The sequence below is a fragment of the Sphaeramia orbicularis genome, chromosome 4 (assembly GCF_902148855.1).
Source record: "Sphaeramia orbicularis chromosome 4, fSphaOr1.1, whole genome shotgun sequence".
Lineage (NCBI taxonomy): Eukaryota > Metazoa > Chordata > Actinopteri > Kurtiformes > Apogonidae > Sphaeramia > Sphaeramia orbicularis.
This window is the reverse complement of record NC_043960.1, coordinates 11,972,452-11,988,742: the sequence shown is the minus strand read 5'-3', so window position 1 is coordinate 11,988,742 and position 16,291 is coordinate 11,972,452. Positions and strand designations below refer to the sequence as shown.

General features: G+C 36.9%; 1 protein-coding gene across 1 annotated transcript in view; it reads left to right on the top strand.

Annotated features, from left to right (window-relative positions):
- Positions 1–16,291, top strand: part of LOC115417728 (glypican-1-like) — a 75,691-nt gene that overhangs the window by 6,399 nt on the left and 53,001 nt on the right.

Genomic DNA, 16,291 nt, shown 5'->3' with positions numbered 1-16,291 from the left:
TTTAACGCACACACATTGTGTCTTTCACCTGGTCAATAGTTAAAGACTAGCTTGTCCTATAGTGTGTGTGTATGTGTTTTAAAAGTCAGTGAAAGCCAACACCTTCTCCAGGGAACACACTTAGTTTCATTCATACATGTATTGTCTGTGCAAGGCAGCACACACCCATATGATCATATGACATGCAGAAAAATGTACACACACACACACAGTATATATAACCTGCACGCTTCATATTCTGCGTTGGGAGGTGTCGGGTTTGATGCCTCTGTGTGTTTGTGTGTGTTCTGCAGCCTACATATTGGTTGTTTATCACTTTTGGTTGTTGCATTTTTCAAACAATACAGAGGAGGAGCGGAGCATATGTGTTTCAAATAACATGAGTTTAACACGATACACCTGGTTTTAGGTCAGATTACCAACAGATTAGGATACATTATAGCTTTAGTTACAAGTCAATAACTCTAACAAGGCTGAGTCAACATGGGACTCTCCATTCATTTACATGTATACAACTCCCATTTCTCTGTTGGGCGGATAAGAAGCACCCAGGCCAGTGCTGTAATTGTGTTTCATTGACTTTCTGTGAAAACATATTGTGATTAAATGGCCTTATTGCATTATCTTATTATTATCATATAAATCTTGTTTGTCCACATTTGGAGGATTCATTTTGTTTGCGCCAGCAGATCAGCAATCCATTTGTGCACCGTGAAATCCAAGCTCCTTTTGTTTTTATTTTCACGTCTAACCAGTTTGTTAGATTCTCAAAACGTCTGAGAAAGTTATGGGTAATGATACTAATTCAGTTGCAGGAAAAATTGAATTGTGTCGTCTCAAACTAGACAAAAAAAAAAGCTATGGAAGTCACTTTAAACTTCACAGTTTTGTGCAATGTATAGCACCTCAAAATGATTTCTTTCATCACTTTGACTTCAGTGTGTGTTTAAAGCTCTTTATGTAGTGAGATCTAACAGGAAAGTTTTCTGGAAATAGAAATAACTTCCCTTTAAAAACACATGGCCATTAAATCTGAGATAAATAAACAATACAGAATACCCAGTGAATAAGGATGAGCTTGGGGCGATGCAGGGAGCTGCAGCTAATCAGTTGTATAATCTGGAAAACATGGATTTGACACCTGCATGAATATGAATGGATGTTGGTGAAGGAGCTGCTTATTTACAGGCATGAATGGAGAGGGTGCTGCCAATCAGCTCCAGTAAACAGCCTCGGTGCTTTCCCTAAACTAATGCAATGCGCTCCGTCAATTATGTTTGTGGTTTTTCATACATGTAGTTGACATTTTAGTGTGTAAATATGACACAGTAATGTACATACAGTCTATTTCCTGCAAGTCGACTCAGATTTCATGATGTCTCGCGATCCAAAACCAGAAGCTTACTGTCAGAGATAACTACACACAAACAAAATTTTGCTTATTTCTTATGGTAATCAGTTATTGTCTGTACACAAAAGAAAGAAGCTTTACCTTTTTTAACAACACAAAGTTAAAATGCGCACAAAATGATCTGGACTTGGTTAATATGATGTATATCATGTGGTCAAAAGATCATATGATGATATTTTGAAGTAAAATCACAATCGACCACTTGAACATTGTCATGTTTTATAAAATACAGAAAAGTTGCAAATAAACCATAAGTTTTCCGCGTTTTCTCTGGTTTTTGGAGGCTTAGGTTGTGCGTAATGATTTTTTTGTTGTTGTATTTGATTCAAAATTCTACATTTTTACATCATTTTAGCCTGAAATTTTTACAATCTCTCAATGAAGCAAACAAAAACATCCACATTTTTGTACTTTCAGCTACAGTGTTTCTATTAATTACCTCGACTGCAGCGGTCTATTTGCCGCGTTGGAGTTTAATCATGAATCAATAACATTTTCACACTAGCATAACTCTAAAGCATCTGCATCTAAATCAGACTCTGTGTACGTTTCAGTTCAGAGGCTGGACCTGCACCTGACCGATTTACAGTAATTCTTCATCATTATGTTTTCAACAGAGGCAAATCAACACATTACTCAAACTCTGCAAGTTAGATTGAGCTGAAACTGAACACTTTAATGCTGGCAGATGTTAAAATATTAATATAAGCAGACTAAAATAAACTCACTAATCTTGCGACTTCTGTTAATGACGTTAATGCTACAAACCCATTGGCCGGTGCCGCATCCCCTGTAATTATACTGATCCACAGGCCAATTGAAACCAATGTTAGCTGAGTAGGAAAATTTAGAAAACACCACTATTTTTTTTTTTTTTTATGTCACAGTCTGTATGATCCCTCTGAAAAATCGATTATATGCCAAATTAAGATGACCACCATCTAAAATCATTTATGTACAGTCAGGTCTGTAAGAATCTGGACAGTGATTAAACAAAAATATGGCTTAAAAATTTAGGGTTTACAACTATTTTTAACTCAGTAGCTCCATTTTCAAGGGCTCAGTTGTATTAGGACAAACCATGATTGTTGTCAATAGGAGGATTTTGTTTAATACTTGGATTAAAACCTTCAGTGAACCCATGGACATCACCAGACACTGTGGAGATGCTTTTCAAGGCCTTTACTACAGCCGTCTTCAGTTGCTGCTTTTTTTTGTGGGTCTTTCTGCCCACAGTGTAGTCTTCTATATCTGACAAGCATACCCTAGTGCAGGGGTGTCAAACTCATTTTAATTCAGGGGCCACATTCAGCCCAATATGACCTAAAGTGGGCCGGACCAGTAAAATAATAGCAGTGAAAAAAGTAAAATTACATTATAAATATGTTTACGTCTACAAAGTTTCATTAAAAATATGATGAGAACCTGAAATATCTAAAGAAATATGAATGCAATTTTAACAATATTGTGCCTCTGTTTATCATTTAAACTTGTAAATGACAACTTACAGATCACAGTGGAGCTACTGATACACAAAACATTTAGAAACAGGCAGAATATCGGAAAAATTGCACTTAATTCTCTTTGGACATTTCATGTTGTTCATACAGTCGCGGAAAAAATTATTTGACCGCCCCTTATGTTCTTCAATTTTTTTGTTCATTTTAATGCCTGGTACAACTAAAGGTACATTTGTTTGGACAAATATAATGATAACATCAAAAATAGCTCATAAGAGTTTAATTTAAGAGTTGATATCTAACTATTTTCCATGTTGTCTTGAAAAAACAGAAATCACTTCAGTTCTTACATCAATATCTATGGCATTGTACTGACAAAAACAGTGCTTTTAGGCATTCCATGTTTTTTTCTGTCTGTTTTAGTCACATGATACATACAGGATTTAGTACTTGATTGCATAACCATTGTTTTTGATGACTTTTGATGGTCTAATAATTTTTTCCGCGACCGTATATTGTTCAGATTATTCACATTTTTTGTGAAAGGATAGTTTTTAAATGGATTCATTTTAGTTTTGGAATTGTCATTACTGAAAGGTTGTGATAGTATTTTACTAGTCTGATCCACCTCAGATTAAATTGGTCTGTATCCCTGATTGTTAATAACTTCAGTATAATTTTTGCATTTCACAAATTCATCCCACAGGCCGGATTGGATCCTCTGGTGGGCTGGTTTTGACACCTTTGCTCTAATGGGTTGACAGGTGACTGAGGGTCTTTGTATAAAATAGTTGTAATTCCCTAAATGATTAATGCAATATTTGTGTTAAACTCATTCAAGTCCACACTTCAGTCACATCTTGATTGTTTTATTTCCTATCCACTGTGGAGGCAAAATGACAAAACTAGTGTCACTGTCCAAATACTTTATTTATTTACCCAGTGTATCTTTATTTATGTCGACCACACCCCTGACCATTACGGAGATCCAATGTTTAATTGACTTTTAATTGTTTCTATATGAGGAAGAACTTACCTGTATAATAAATAATAAAATACATACACCCCGAAAGTAGAAGATTTTGACCATCTGGTCTAGTCCTAGATAACAGCATAAATGTTTTACTGTTTAATCGCCATATATCCTTGTGCATAGGAACGTTTACATATACAAGCGTTTGTGAGTGAGGAAATTGATACTGTCCATCATCTGCCACACATCACATGCCCACTCAGGCGATCACAGCAAATGCCACCAACTGGAACGCCAAACACACACACATACACACACACTTCTGTACCTTTGACATCCATCCTTTCCCCTGTTGTCTGTCTTATTCCTGGTTCCATCTATTGTTTTTTTAGCCAGGCCTCAGATGTTTGAGCACAATGTTGTGAATGTGTGTGTATGAAGGAGAGAGAGGATGGGGGGGGTCTGGAGGAGAGGTTGGTTGGCAAGATCTGTTAAAAGCAGAGCTGTGAATCTTTCATGATGTCTGATGCAGCGACATAAGAGGGAAACAGGGAGAGATGGAGTTGAAGAGGGGGAGAGGATGAGACGAAAGAGAGGAGACCAGAGGGAAGATAAGAACAAGAGGAAGGGAGCTCTGTCCTGTTTGCCTTTCTGCTGCTCACTCCTTTATACAGATGAGTGTCTCTAAAACTGGTTTGATAATTATAGCTCATATTTAATCTGATGCCCTTTGATTAACGGTATAAAAATGTTGCACTGATGAGTAAATTATTCTGCAAGGAAAATCTTCAACTGCAAGAATTAGCATATTTCTTCCATAAACATGCCAATAACTAGGAAAAAAAAAAAAAAATAAAAAAAAAATAAATAAATAAATAAATATAAATATATATATATATAATATATATATATATATATATATATATATAATATATAAGCACAGCAATCCTCTTTAAAATGTGTGTGTAAAGCTGCATTAATGCATGCACATTGACATTCAAGGACTATACTGCTACTGCTATTATCCGGAATGACTGTTCACGGGTAAAGGTAGGAGATTAAACTCATCCGTTGCATTGCCAACATATAATCAAGTAATACTGATAAATGCTAGGGTCCCACAGCCTTCTGCTTCTTTATGATGATCACATATAATAGGAGTGGTAGGTGAAAAGGAAGAAAAGCACAAGGGAGCTAAAGCGCAAACCGTTCGATGCCTAAACATCAATCTTTGTGTCAAAAATCAATGCCATACAAACCAGTATAGCTTCTCGATAACCTCTGTGTGCATGTGTTTTTTTGTTTTTTTTTATCTGCATCCCTCCCCCATTGCTTCTCCGGTTCACACCTCTTTTCCCAATTCCCACCCTTTAATATTCACTCCTCCTCTTATCAGTCACTATTTTTACTTTCTCCTCCTCCTCTTCCTCCTCCCAGCTTTCGTCTCATCTTCCCTTCCTCTCTGAGACTCCAGCTGTTTTCTAAATGAAAAGATGAGTTGTTTGACTGATGTGGTGGACTGGTGGCATGTTTTATGAGTCAATGCTCTCTGACGCTCTGTGGGTCCCTATATGTACATAAACCCAGTGTGTGTGAGAGGGAGGGAGAATATGTTTCTCCATGCGTGTCTGGACTGAAGCGATAGAGATTTATTGGTATGTGTGTCAGTTGGATTAAGGCATTTACATAAAGTGAAATGAACTGTGGCCAGAACTGGTGCAGAACAAGTGCTTTCTGAGACAATTTGTCACCTAGTTGAGAGATTATCGAATAATAGAAACACAAAGTATGTTCTTTTGATTAATTGAGCAAATCATCTTTTAACTATACAAGTATGAAAATGTAATGATTAGTTCATTTGTTAGCCACTTAGCCTGGAAAAAGTAATTCCTCTTTAAGTTAAAAAAAATACCAGATTTCATAGGCTGAATGTTCTCCAAAGTGAGTATGTTTTTGCTGTGGTACGTCTTCCAAAAAATTAACATTTGTTGCTATAAAACATTACACTGGAAAAAATCTAAATCTTACCAAGTGTATTTTTCTCATTTCTTGTCAAAATATCTCATCACACTTAAAATAAGGGATAATCTTCTAAAGAGTAACTTTTCACTATGATATAAGAACTTATTTTTAGACAATAGATCTTGAAAATCTTATTTCAAGAAATCTTACTGAGATCATTTTCACTTGTTCCATTGGCAGATTTTTTTTTTTTTTCTTTTTCTTTTTTGCTTAATCCAAGCAAAAATATCTTGTATTAATTTTTTTACTTGTTTTTAGGGGGGCATTTTTCCAGTGTATGACTACTGACATGCAAAGTGGTATTAATTTATTATTTATTATTATTATCTCATTACAATTGGACCTGTCAGTGGGTGCGATATATTAGTCAACATTTAACCATGAAGTTTGTGTGTTGGAAACAGCAAAATGGGAAAGAGTATGGATCTGAGTAACTTTTACAAGGGTGAAGTTGTGATGGTCAAATCACTGGGTCAGAGCATCTCCAGATCTTGTTCATTCCTAATATAAAGTGTTTTGTACCTCCCAAAAGGATCTAAAGAACAACCAGATCTCAGCCAATCCAGCTTAGTCTTTTTGTTCATTTTGACAATTTTCTTTGTATTTGTTTATTTTATTGATTATTTTGCTCATTTCTGTCAACTTTATGGATTATTTTCCTCATCTTTGCCCTTCGTGTCGATTATTTGGTTCATTTTTTTTGATTATTTGGTTATTGTGATTGTGTTGATTGTTTCTGTATTTTTTTCATTTTGTCAATCATTTTGCTAATTTTTAGTCAATTATTGTCCTTTTTGTTGATTGTTTCTTCATTTTTGTTTTGTTTGTTGGTTATTTCCTTCATTTTGTTGATTGTTTTACTCATTTTTATTTGTTGTTGAGGTGTAAATAGCCCTGAACATCAAATCACAGCTTTTAATGTTGAGATGGTGATACCAGACAGAAAGATAGAAGAAACAGTAAACAAACTCGTACAGTCCTGAAATCATGAGAATCAGAGAGTAGAGAGGTAGGCCTCTATGGATTGGATTTATTTATTCAACACCTCCCACAGATGATCAGTTGTCCTCAGAGTGGTCATGTCCTTTCTTAGTCCATTTTTGGTCAGTACTAACAAGACCAGACTAGGCCAGGAACACCCAAGAAGACCTGTAGTTGTGGAGATGTTCTGACTCAGTCATCACTGTCATAATATGGACCAGAGTCACTCAGTTACTTCCGTTGCTCATTTTGCTGCTTCCAAGGCATCAGCTTTAATGACTAAATTTTCATTTGCTGCCTAATACTGTATTTCCAACCCAATAAAAGGAACCATTGTAATGAAATAATCAATACGTTACCACTTCTCCTGTCAGTGGTCACAATGTTGTATAAGCTACGACTAGAGGTGGGTCAGTTTATGTTCTGCTGTTCTAGGTTGGTGTAAGCAGCTTAAGATGATTTGTTGTCAATTAAAGTCCTGCATCAGTAACCTGTGTTGATGACATCATGGCGCAACTTATTTTGAATCAGTAATAGTTCATTTGGCGTCATGTATGTGATGAATATGTGAGTAATTTATGGCTTAGCTGATCCTGTAACATGAAGATCACTGTAAAGGAGGGTTTGAGGTGCACATGGTACATGCTTTTTCTGTTTGCTAGAAAGTTCAGGTGTTTTTTGGGGTAATGACGAGAAGAGGGCAGATGTAGAATTCTAGAAAGGAGAGGGTTGGATTTGAAACTCACGAAAAGATGAGCTAAAAACGATAGATGGGGCAGCATCTAAAAAGTAGAAAGACATGGCAGAACTAATTAATTTACTTCAGTAACTTCACATAGCCAAACTTTTCAGAGCTGTGAAAGCACCAGACAGTGGCCACTTCACTGCTGCTTTTCATTTAGTGTTATTTACCAGGTGAACTGGAGTCTCTACAGTCTCATTCTGAGACTCTGACAGTCTCATTATTTCCACTCAGGAGCATCTGCACAGTGGATACCCAGTAGTAAAGTTCACGACTGGTTCAGTCCAGTCGTAGACTTGCTCAGGAATTACTTAGTCTACCATGAAGAGAATAACAATGGCCTGTTGGAGACCATCAATGAAATGATTCATTGTTAAAATAATCTGAGCAACAATTGATGAAGGTAATTCCTCTGGCTTGTACATAAAATGGAAAATGTCTAGTTTTTAGGGGTATAACGGTGCACTCGTTTGTACAGAATCATTTTGGTTCAGGGCCTTCAATACAGCATGGACGTGTACTGAACGAATACATGTAGCCTATGTGAACAACACAAACACTTGCTTCAAGTTTCCACACAAACCTTGAAGCGGAACGCACACAGTATGAGCATGGTGACGGCAAGCAGAACCCATGTGTAGGGTTTCCTCAATATAAATTCTTGCCCCCCCCCCCAAACAAAAAAAAAAAAACTACTTTATTCTGAAGCCGGGGTATCAATAAAAGGGGGGGGGGGGTGAACATCACAGCAAAGAGTATAACAGAGGCACAGAAGCTGGGTCAGACGTTTGAAGCATGTTAAGTTTCACTTTCAGTTTTTGGTAGTTACAGAGCACCCCACACACACACACACATTGGTCTCCTTCACTGTACTGAAAACATACCGGACTGAATTTTTCTGTACCGTTACACCCCTACTAGTTTTCCTTATTTTCCATCACAGCAGATGGTACTGTATATCATTGTGTTTTGGCCTGCTACTTTGGGAAAAAAACAAACTAAAAAACAATAAATGTAGATATGCCAGTCATGATGTTTTTATTTATTTATTTATTTTGTGGACAAAGCCAAGAAGAAAATTGTATTTTTTTTTTATAAGTTGGTAAACTTAAATCAAACAGAAGGCAGAGGATAACTGGTGGAGTAACGATACCAAGTGTTTCAGGGATGTTAACAGACAGGTAAACACAGCAACAACACACAACGATGGGAGATCCAGGCTGAACTGAGAAAAAGAGTGTTACCAGGCTAGGGTGCACAAAATACTGTAATCAGTGTAGGAAAATGGTAAAAATTGTACTTTGTCCTGAAGGAGAAACGCCATATAATCATGACAAGCATGTTCTCCCACTTCCAAGAAGTTCTAGAGTAAAAAAAAAAAGATTACTATTAAAGTCACAGTAGTTTTTAGTTAGTTTTTTTTCTTTTTCATTAAATCCAATGTTCCCCCTGTGTTCACTTGTTTCGTGTCTCCATCATTTGCCATGCCTATTTCTTATTTTCGAGTAGAGCCTGAAGAACGCTAGCTTTTCCTCCTGCATCTAATCTTTGGGCAGTTTATTAGCTTCAATGAGATGATGAGAAAGTAATTTTCTTCTTCCTGCTGTGATTTCACTGTGCACACAGCACCAACAACAGCCAGCCAGAGGCACATGCATTACTGTGACACAAAGTATGATTAGATGCACTGATTTATCATCTGAATACCATGTTTTCCTTCTTGACTGTCCTAATGGGACTAAGACTAGTTCAGTTCTTTGTCAAGTGTTTGCCTGAGTTATGCATGTTAATGTGCTGAACTGTGTGTGGTGTGTGTGTGTGTGTGTGTGTGTGTGTGTCTCTAATGTTAGTTCAATGTGGATACTGAACCAAGTCAAGTGCATTGATGTAAACTATTAATGTAGCCTGCTAGCTATTAGCAATTTAACAATTATTTTACAAATATTGACAAAAGTGATACAATAATCAGATGAATTGTCAGTTTAACCGTTGTGTCAGCCCTGAGTTTCGTTTTAATTTTAACATGTTGTCATGTTTTATGAGGCCTAAAATGAACATTGTGAGCAGACTACTTCATTACTTTTAATAAATTATTCCTACAGTAGCAGTAGCGAAACAGATTATTCTCTGAAGCTTTTTGATCCATACACGTAGTTGATCATTGCATCCATGGTCACGATAAGCAGCTCTCACTGTAATAATTAGTTGAATCCTTAAAGTGATTTATTAATCACACATCTTGTCCAACAGAGTTAAAGTAATGCATTTTTGTCATTTTCTTTGTGCATATTTAATCAATGTTCATTATGTTCATCTGATAATGAAGAATAATGGAGCTGCCCATATAGAGTTACCTACCTTGCTCTCCCAGGCCTTCAAAGGAACCAATCTTGAAGTATTTTTAATAGCCTTACATGACAGTGAATAGAGATGACAGTAGAGGATGTGTCAGCTTAGTGCTTTAACCCTGCACGGATTCCTACTCGCAGTTCTGCATAATAACTGTCATGCATTGCAGTTTGTAATTTCAGGGAAGGACACGAGTGTAGCCTCCTCAGTGTATTATCTACAGACGTATTAGAGAGAGTACAGTGAGGCATTACTGTGCTCTGCCTTCCATCCCACTAACCTTTACAGTCTGACACACCAGTGCAGAACTACTTCCTTTGAGCACCGGGCTTCTTTTAACTCTGCTGTTATTATTAGGTTTTTACCAAGGTACATTTTTACTATATATACTTCAAAGTATTTCAGAGTACTTCTTTTATAGCAATGCATGTTAGTCCATCAAGATGCATTTTCAGCCACCTGAAACCAAAAAATAGCATTGTATATAAAAAGATTCTTAATGGTCAAATCAGCACGTTGAATGAGTAACTGTACATTGGCTCAGTACAGTCACCAGGGGAGACATTACCACAGCTAATCACATAGTAGTTTATAAGTATTTTCATCAAACCCCAGCAGGGCCTTTAGCAGTTTTATTGCTTGAATGATGTCTTTGGAAAGAAAATAAAGTCATTCTGAGCTGTTGCCACATAGAGGATGTTTCAGTGTCCTGACTCAGAGGTTACAGCGTCTCTCACAACACACAGAGCTGATGGGATCAGTCGTAGAGTATTATCGGAGGGAGATCTCAGAGAGTGTGACTAGGTGTTTGTGGCAGGTGTATCTGTCATGGCTGTACAAGGTAAAACAAACAGACTTGGCAGCGGTTTCCAGTAGCAACCGAGAATGCAGATCATCTTTGATGCTTTACATGGCGCTGAAGTGGAAAGATAAGTGATTTTAATGCTCAGAAGAAGAGGATTTAAAAGGGTCAATCAATACAGGGCCATGATGCAGCTTATACCTCAAGTGTTCGCTCAGTCAAAGAGCACACAGACACACTAAGCTGCCACAAAGAGTTGTGGTTAGTTAATGGAGAACCTGAGACTAAAAGCTGCAAATAAACTCACTGTCACCATGTGTTTGTGTGTACTTGTGAGGCTCAGACACAAGGATATAATTAGATTGCAGTGAAAAGTCTATGCAAGCCTGTTGTGTTTTTGTGCATCTTACTGAGCGTGCTCCCTGAAGCCAGGATCTCTACCAGTTTTTTATCATTTTAACCTCCTGAGTGTCACCTCAGTGGCTAGGTCATGTTATTTTTTATTGTTATTTTATGGCGTTTCTGTTTATTAATGCTTTGCCTTCGGGGAGTGACAGAAAAATGTATTGATGAGGGTGGCGAAGTGCATAAAAACAGCTCCTTGGCTCTAACATTTTGGAAAGTGTGGTTGCGTCAATCCTGACGATACACCAGGGTGTACATATGACTTTATATGAGTTGTTCAGAGCATACCACACTTTATGCTCAAGCTCCAGTACTGAACTTGCACAGCATACCCACAGGTGCCATGGGAATTATAAAAATGAATGTCTTCATGCTGAAAAAGAAGGATTTTGCATTTTGTGTGTGATTAACAAAAGCTTTTATCAGTCGTGTTGCACAGCGCCACTAACGAAAGATTTTATTGAGAACATTTTCATGACATTTTTGCTGACTTTGAGACTTTGGGACAAACTTGAGTGCTTATTGTGTATGGGCACATTTCCTTCTTTTCCCCAAAAAACAACAACACTGTAAGTCATCATAAGTGTGTTAAACTGATTCTTACTCATATTATTGTTCCAGGACTTTATCTTTGGCAAAACATTATCGGAAAGCCACATGCCACAGCATACAAACCTGATTAAGATCCTAAATTAGAAAAGTGTGACTAGAAACTGGACCAGGTTTTTGGACTTCATCAATGCTGTTTCAGTTTAGACGTGGACTGGAAATCTGGAAGGTCACAGCATATGATTCACATCAGTTCTGTACTCAAACTACTCAGTGACTGTTATGCACTGTGGAGACATTCTTGTCTTGGAGGAGACCGCTCCCATCAGGATTTAACTTGGTTCCCTTTCTCTATCATACACCACTGATAACTGTTTGGCATGAGAAGGTCCCAAATATTGAACAGCGTTGACAGTAAAGTCACGGTCAGATGGTTTTGAAATGGATTTATGCTGCTATAACTTTTAACTCTGCAAAGTCTAACATAAAAACTAATTACTAACTACATTTGCACATTAAAATATCTTTGTATGTATATAGGGCTGGGTGATTTGGAGAAAAGATCTTATGATGATCTGAATCAGAATTATTTCACCTCAGACTAAGTATTCCTCAACTTTACTCTAGTTTCTGGAGGTTTAGTCTGTGTGCTGACTTTTCGTTTTTGTCTATGACTAGAAACTGCATTTTTCATAACTTTGGATTGAAATTCTTAAAATATTTTAACAGTATCTAGGTGACATTTTCCCATACACACAGCTACTCACCTGTTAGAATTTGTGTATTAGTAACCTTTTAAGCACCAAAGTTACAATATTGTTACAAGCAAAATAAATGAAAGAGAAACACACACTCAACACAATTGAATATTTAGAAAAGAAAAAAAAACCCTCTGGCATCTAAAGGGTTAACAACAAGAATAATGTTCATTCTAACATGACTCTTGAGCATCTATGTAAATCAGACTGACTGTACATCGGAGTTCAGAAGCTGAGCCCACAGCTGACAGACTTACGATAATTCTTCATCGTGATTTCTTCAACGATGGCAAAACAACACAAAAAGTCTGCCAGTCAATGCAGACTGAACGTAAACACTTAAGTGCCGACAGACTCGAAGGTATCCCAATAAACGGACTGAATTAAACTCATTAGCATAGCGACAGTAATACTACAAAGCCATGAAGATCTTTGCCATAGGTCAGCGCAAGGAAGGCCATCTGTAAAATACTGGATTCATACTGAGAATCAAACATTTAATGAAAAATGAAACCAAGGAAAGTACGAACCTTTTATCAATGCAGTTTTTTTGTTTTTTTAAGGACACAATCCTTTTGAAAAGTACATTGTGAGACAAAATAAGATTGATTTTGGTCTAAGATTGTTTTGTACAGAAGTCATATCAAATGTTTACAACAATGTTCAGAGTCAAATACTTAATTTTATTTAATACAAAGGCTTATTTGCCATGGTGGCTCCTTGTAGTTGATGCTCATGCTGGATCTGGCAACGCCTAGTCTGGGGAGGAGGCAGAGGGGATACCACGCTCTACAGTATTTTGAATGTGATTGCAGTACCAGTTTTGGCCACAATCCCACATATGAATCCTTGAAAACTTATTTTAAAATGATCTGACATGTAACATTATTGTTTTGATTATATATTATGAGAACTACAGCTTCATAACTTTGCATTTTCCTTAGTGAATGTATGTGTGAATTGAATAATATGGGTGTGAATAAATTCTGACTGCATAAGGTTATCGTCCGCTTCCTTTCTTGCCACTTCATTCCAAATCCACATGGTTTTACCTCAGCGGCTCTGATCATGTGGTCGGTGCCACATTCATTCACTTTCACTTCTCTCCTGATATTGAAGATTTGACCTGGAAAAGGCTGACCTGGGGCTGTGACCTAATGTTCCCCCGCCGCAGAGATTTGACGCTCCCCGCTGAGAAAGACCAGCGACGGAGAATCTGCCCCTCATGTGCCTCTATTAACCCCACCCCCATCACACCGACGTATACAATCCCCACCTTTTGTTCACCACCTTCCCATCACTACCACCAATGCTGTACCACTGGATTAGCGGCTGTTGACTAATCTCCCACTAATCCTGGTTTGTTAATCTACGTGTTAACGGTTCTTAACACACAGTTTGACAGCCAACACACTGACCTTGCCATTGAAGGAATAACACACACTTGGATATTCCACAATCATTTTCTATTGTGTTTTTTTGTCTTGTTCTTGTTCAGCATGTTTCTACTTGAAGAACAAAAGTCTCCTTTCAGTTTGCTGGAGTGTAATGCAAAATCCTGTTTGGGGTCAACTGTAAATATGAGATAATCCTGGCAGTCAAAGATAGCTGACTTGATCTTTACCCCCTACAGTATTATCCGCATACTTGAACGAGCGTGCACACACTTTGTCTCAGTTCGTAGCGTGGCGCACACCATCAGTTGGCACATGTTTTTTTACTGACTGAGTGAAGGGGAGTAAAAGTAGTACTAATTTAAGAGCCTTTAACTACTCCCAGAAATGACATAGAATTATGGTATTATACGGTGAAGTTGGTGCCATGTGAACACACACATGCATCCACATGATGGGCAGCAGCAGACAGGGTTTGACTGGGGAGGTGGTGTATTTTTAGTCCTGTAATGGTATAAAAGAGGGAAATGTTCACCCAAATCACTATCTGCCTCCTATCACCCTGTCACTGTCTCCCAGTCCTGGACCTTTTGCTGTTTTTATCTCACATTCTTTATTGTTTCTTCCCTTTTTGCTATCTGGTTTTTTTAATTTTTTTTTTATCATCCTCACTAGTTTGGTCTCGAAAGTGAATGTACAGTATATGAATTAAAATGCAACAATGAACTGCTGAATCAATTACCTGTCTACTATTACATGAGATAGATAGATGGATGGATAGATGGATAGATGGATAGATGGATAGATAGATAGATAGATAGATAGATAGATAGATAGATAGATAGATAGATAGATAGATAGATAGATAGATAGATAGATAGATAGATAGATAGATCTGAGATGCACTGCAGAATGAAATTTTGATGCAGGGTAAACACTAAAAAAAAACAAAAAAAACACCTGGGATAAAATAAGTTATAAAATACTGATGAGGTAGTCTTGAATATATAAATCTATAACTGAGAGAATAATAAATATAAACATTGCACCCAGTTTTGGTAAGTGATAAGTGTTTGGAGCAATTTAAGAAATATTAAATTCTGACCGTCTCTGACCTCTATTGACAATTCAAGTGAGCAGCCACCAAATGCAAATTCAACATTTTTAATTACCACCAGACATTTTTATCTGCCTCATTTTGCATTTTGCAAGAATAACCAGGAAAGAAATCATAACTAGACATGAAGCTGCTCATCAGTCAGTTGTCCAATTACTTTTGAGGCTGAAAATGGAGGAGGACAACATTAAAAAAGGTTATAATTTTTTTTTTATTATTTTTTTTGTACAACTCCTTGAATAACAGCTGAAAGTCCAAACTTCAATCACATCTTGGTTACTTCCATTCCAATCCACTGTGGTGGTGTACAGAGGCAAAATTACACAATTTGCGTAACTGTCCAAATACGTTTTTACTTCCAAATTGCTGTTTATACCTAAAACTGCCATATGAATCAAATTAACCAGTGCACTATTTCCACTTCACACAACATACTGTCATTGTATTAATTCTCATCACTAAAGATGTCTCAAATCATAACAATTTATTGCACATTAGAGGTAAATATTGACATATTTGTTTGGCTTTTAAATCCTATAAAGTCTCTTATTCATTGTAAATTGTTACAAATGCCATGACATAACATTGAAATCACCATATCCATAGTTTTATTCTGGATTTATCTTAATTATATTTGACAAAAAGGAATGGAAGGAACTCAAAACACTTTGAACAAGTTGAAAACTGGGGAGCTTCACTATGTTATTAAAATTACATTTGAGTAACAGCTGTATAAATCTTATAAATCTTACATGTGAGCAGTTCTTGTATTAAATGTGAACATACTGTGCTTTATTTACTGTGATAGTAAAATGGTGAAAAAAAAGACTTTTTCCATGATTTTAAAGGGGTTGTATTTTGCAAAACCCACTTTTATTTGGTACATTTATTTGTGTATTTGGACCCTAATAGTTCATAAAGTTTGAATTTGAACCCTCCAGGTGCTGCAAAGCTATCTTTATATTCATTTTGGCAAAAATCGTGTGGATTTCTACAACCCGTTTTAATTCCTGCTGAATTTGCTAAGTCTATAACTAGTTACATCATAACATTTGCACATATAAGGTCAAGACCTCCAACGAACATTTCTCTGAGTATGACATAATTGTTTATCAGCAGCAATGGTTGTGGTAAAAATTGAAAATATGTCCAAACTTTGAGCCGATTGCCTAAAATGTTCAGTTGTTGGTTGTATTAATGTACACAAGTGGGTTGTTGAGCACACAGTCAACAACCTGGAGGGGGCGGGGTCATGTGCGTTTAAAGAGCCAGCGCTCAAAACAACCTTTCTGGTGTCATTACTCAGAAATAGGGTTGAAGATGGACCT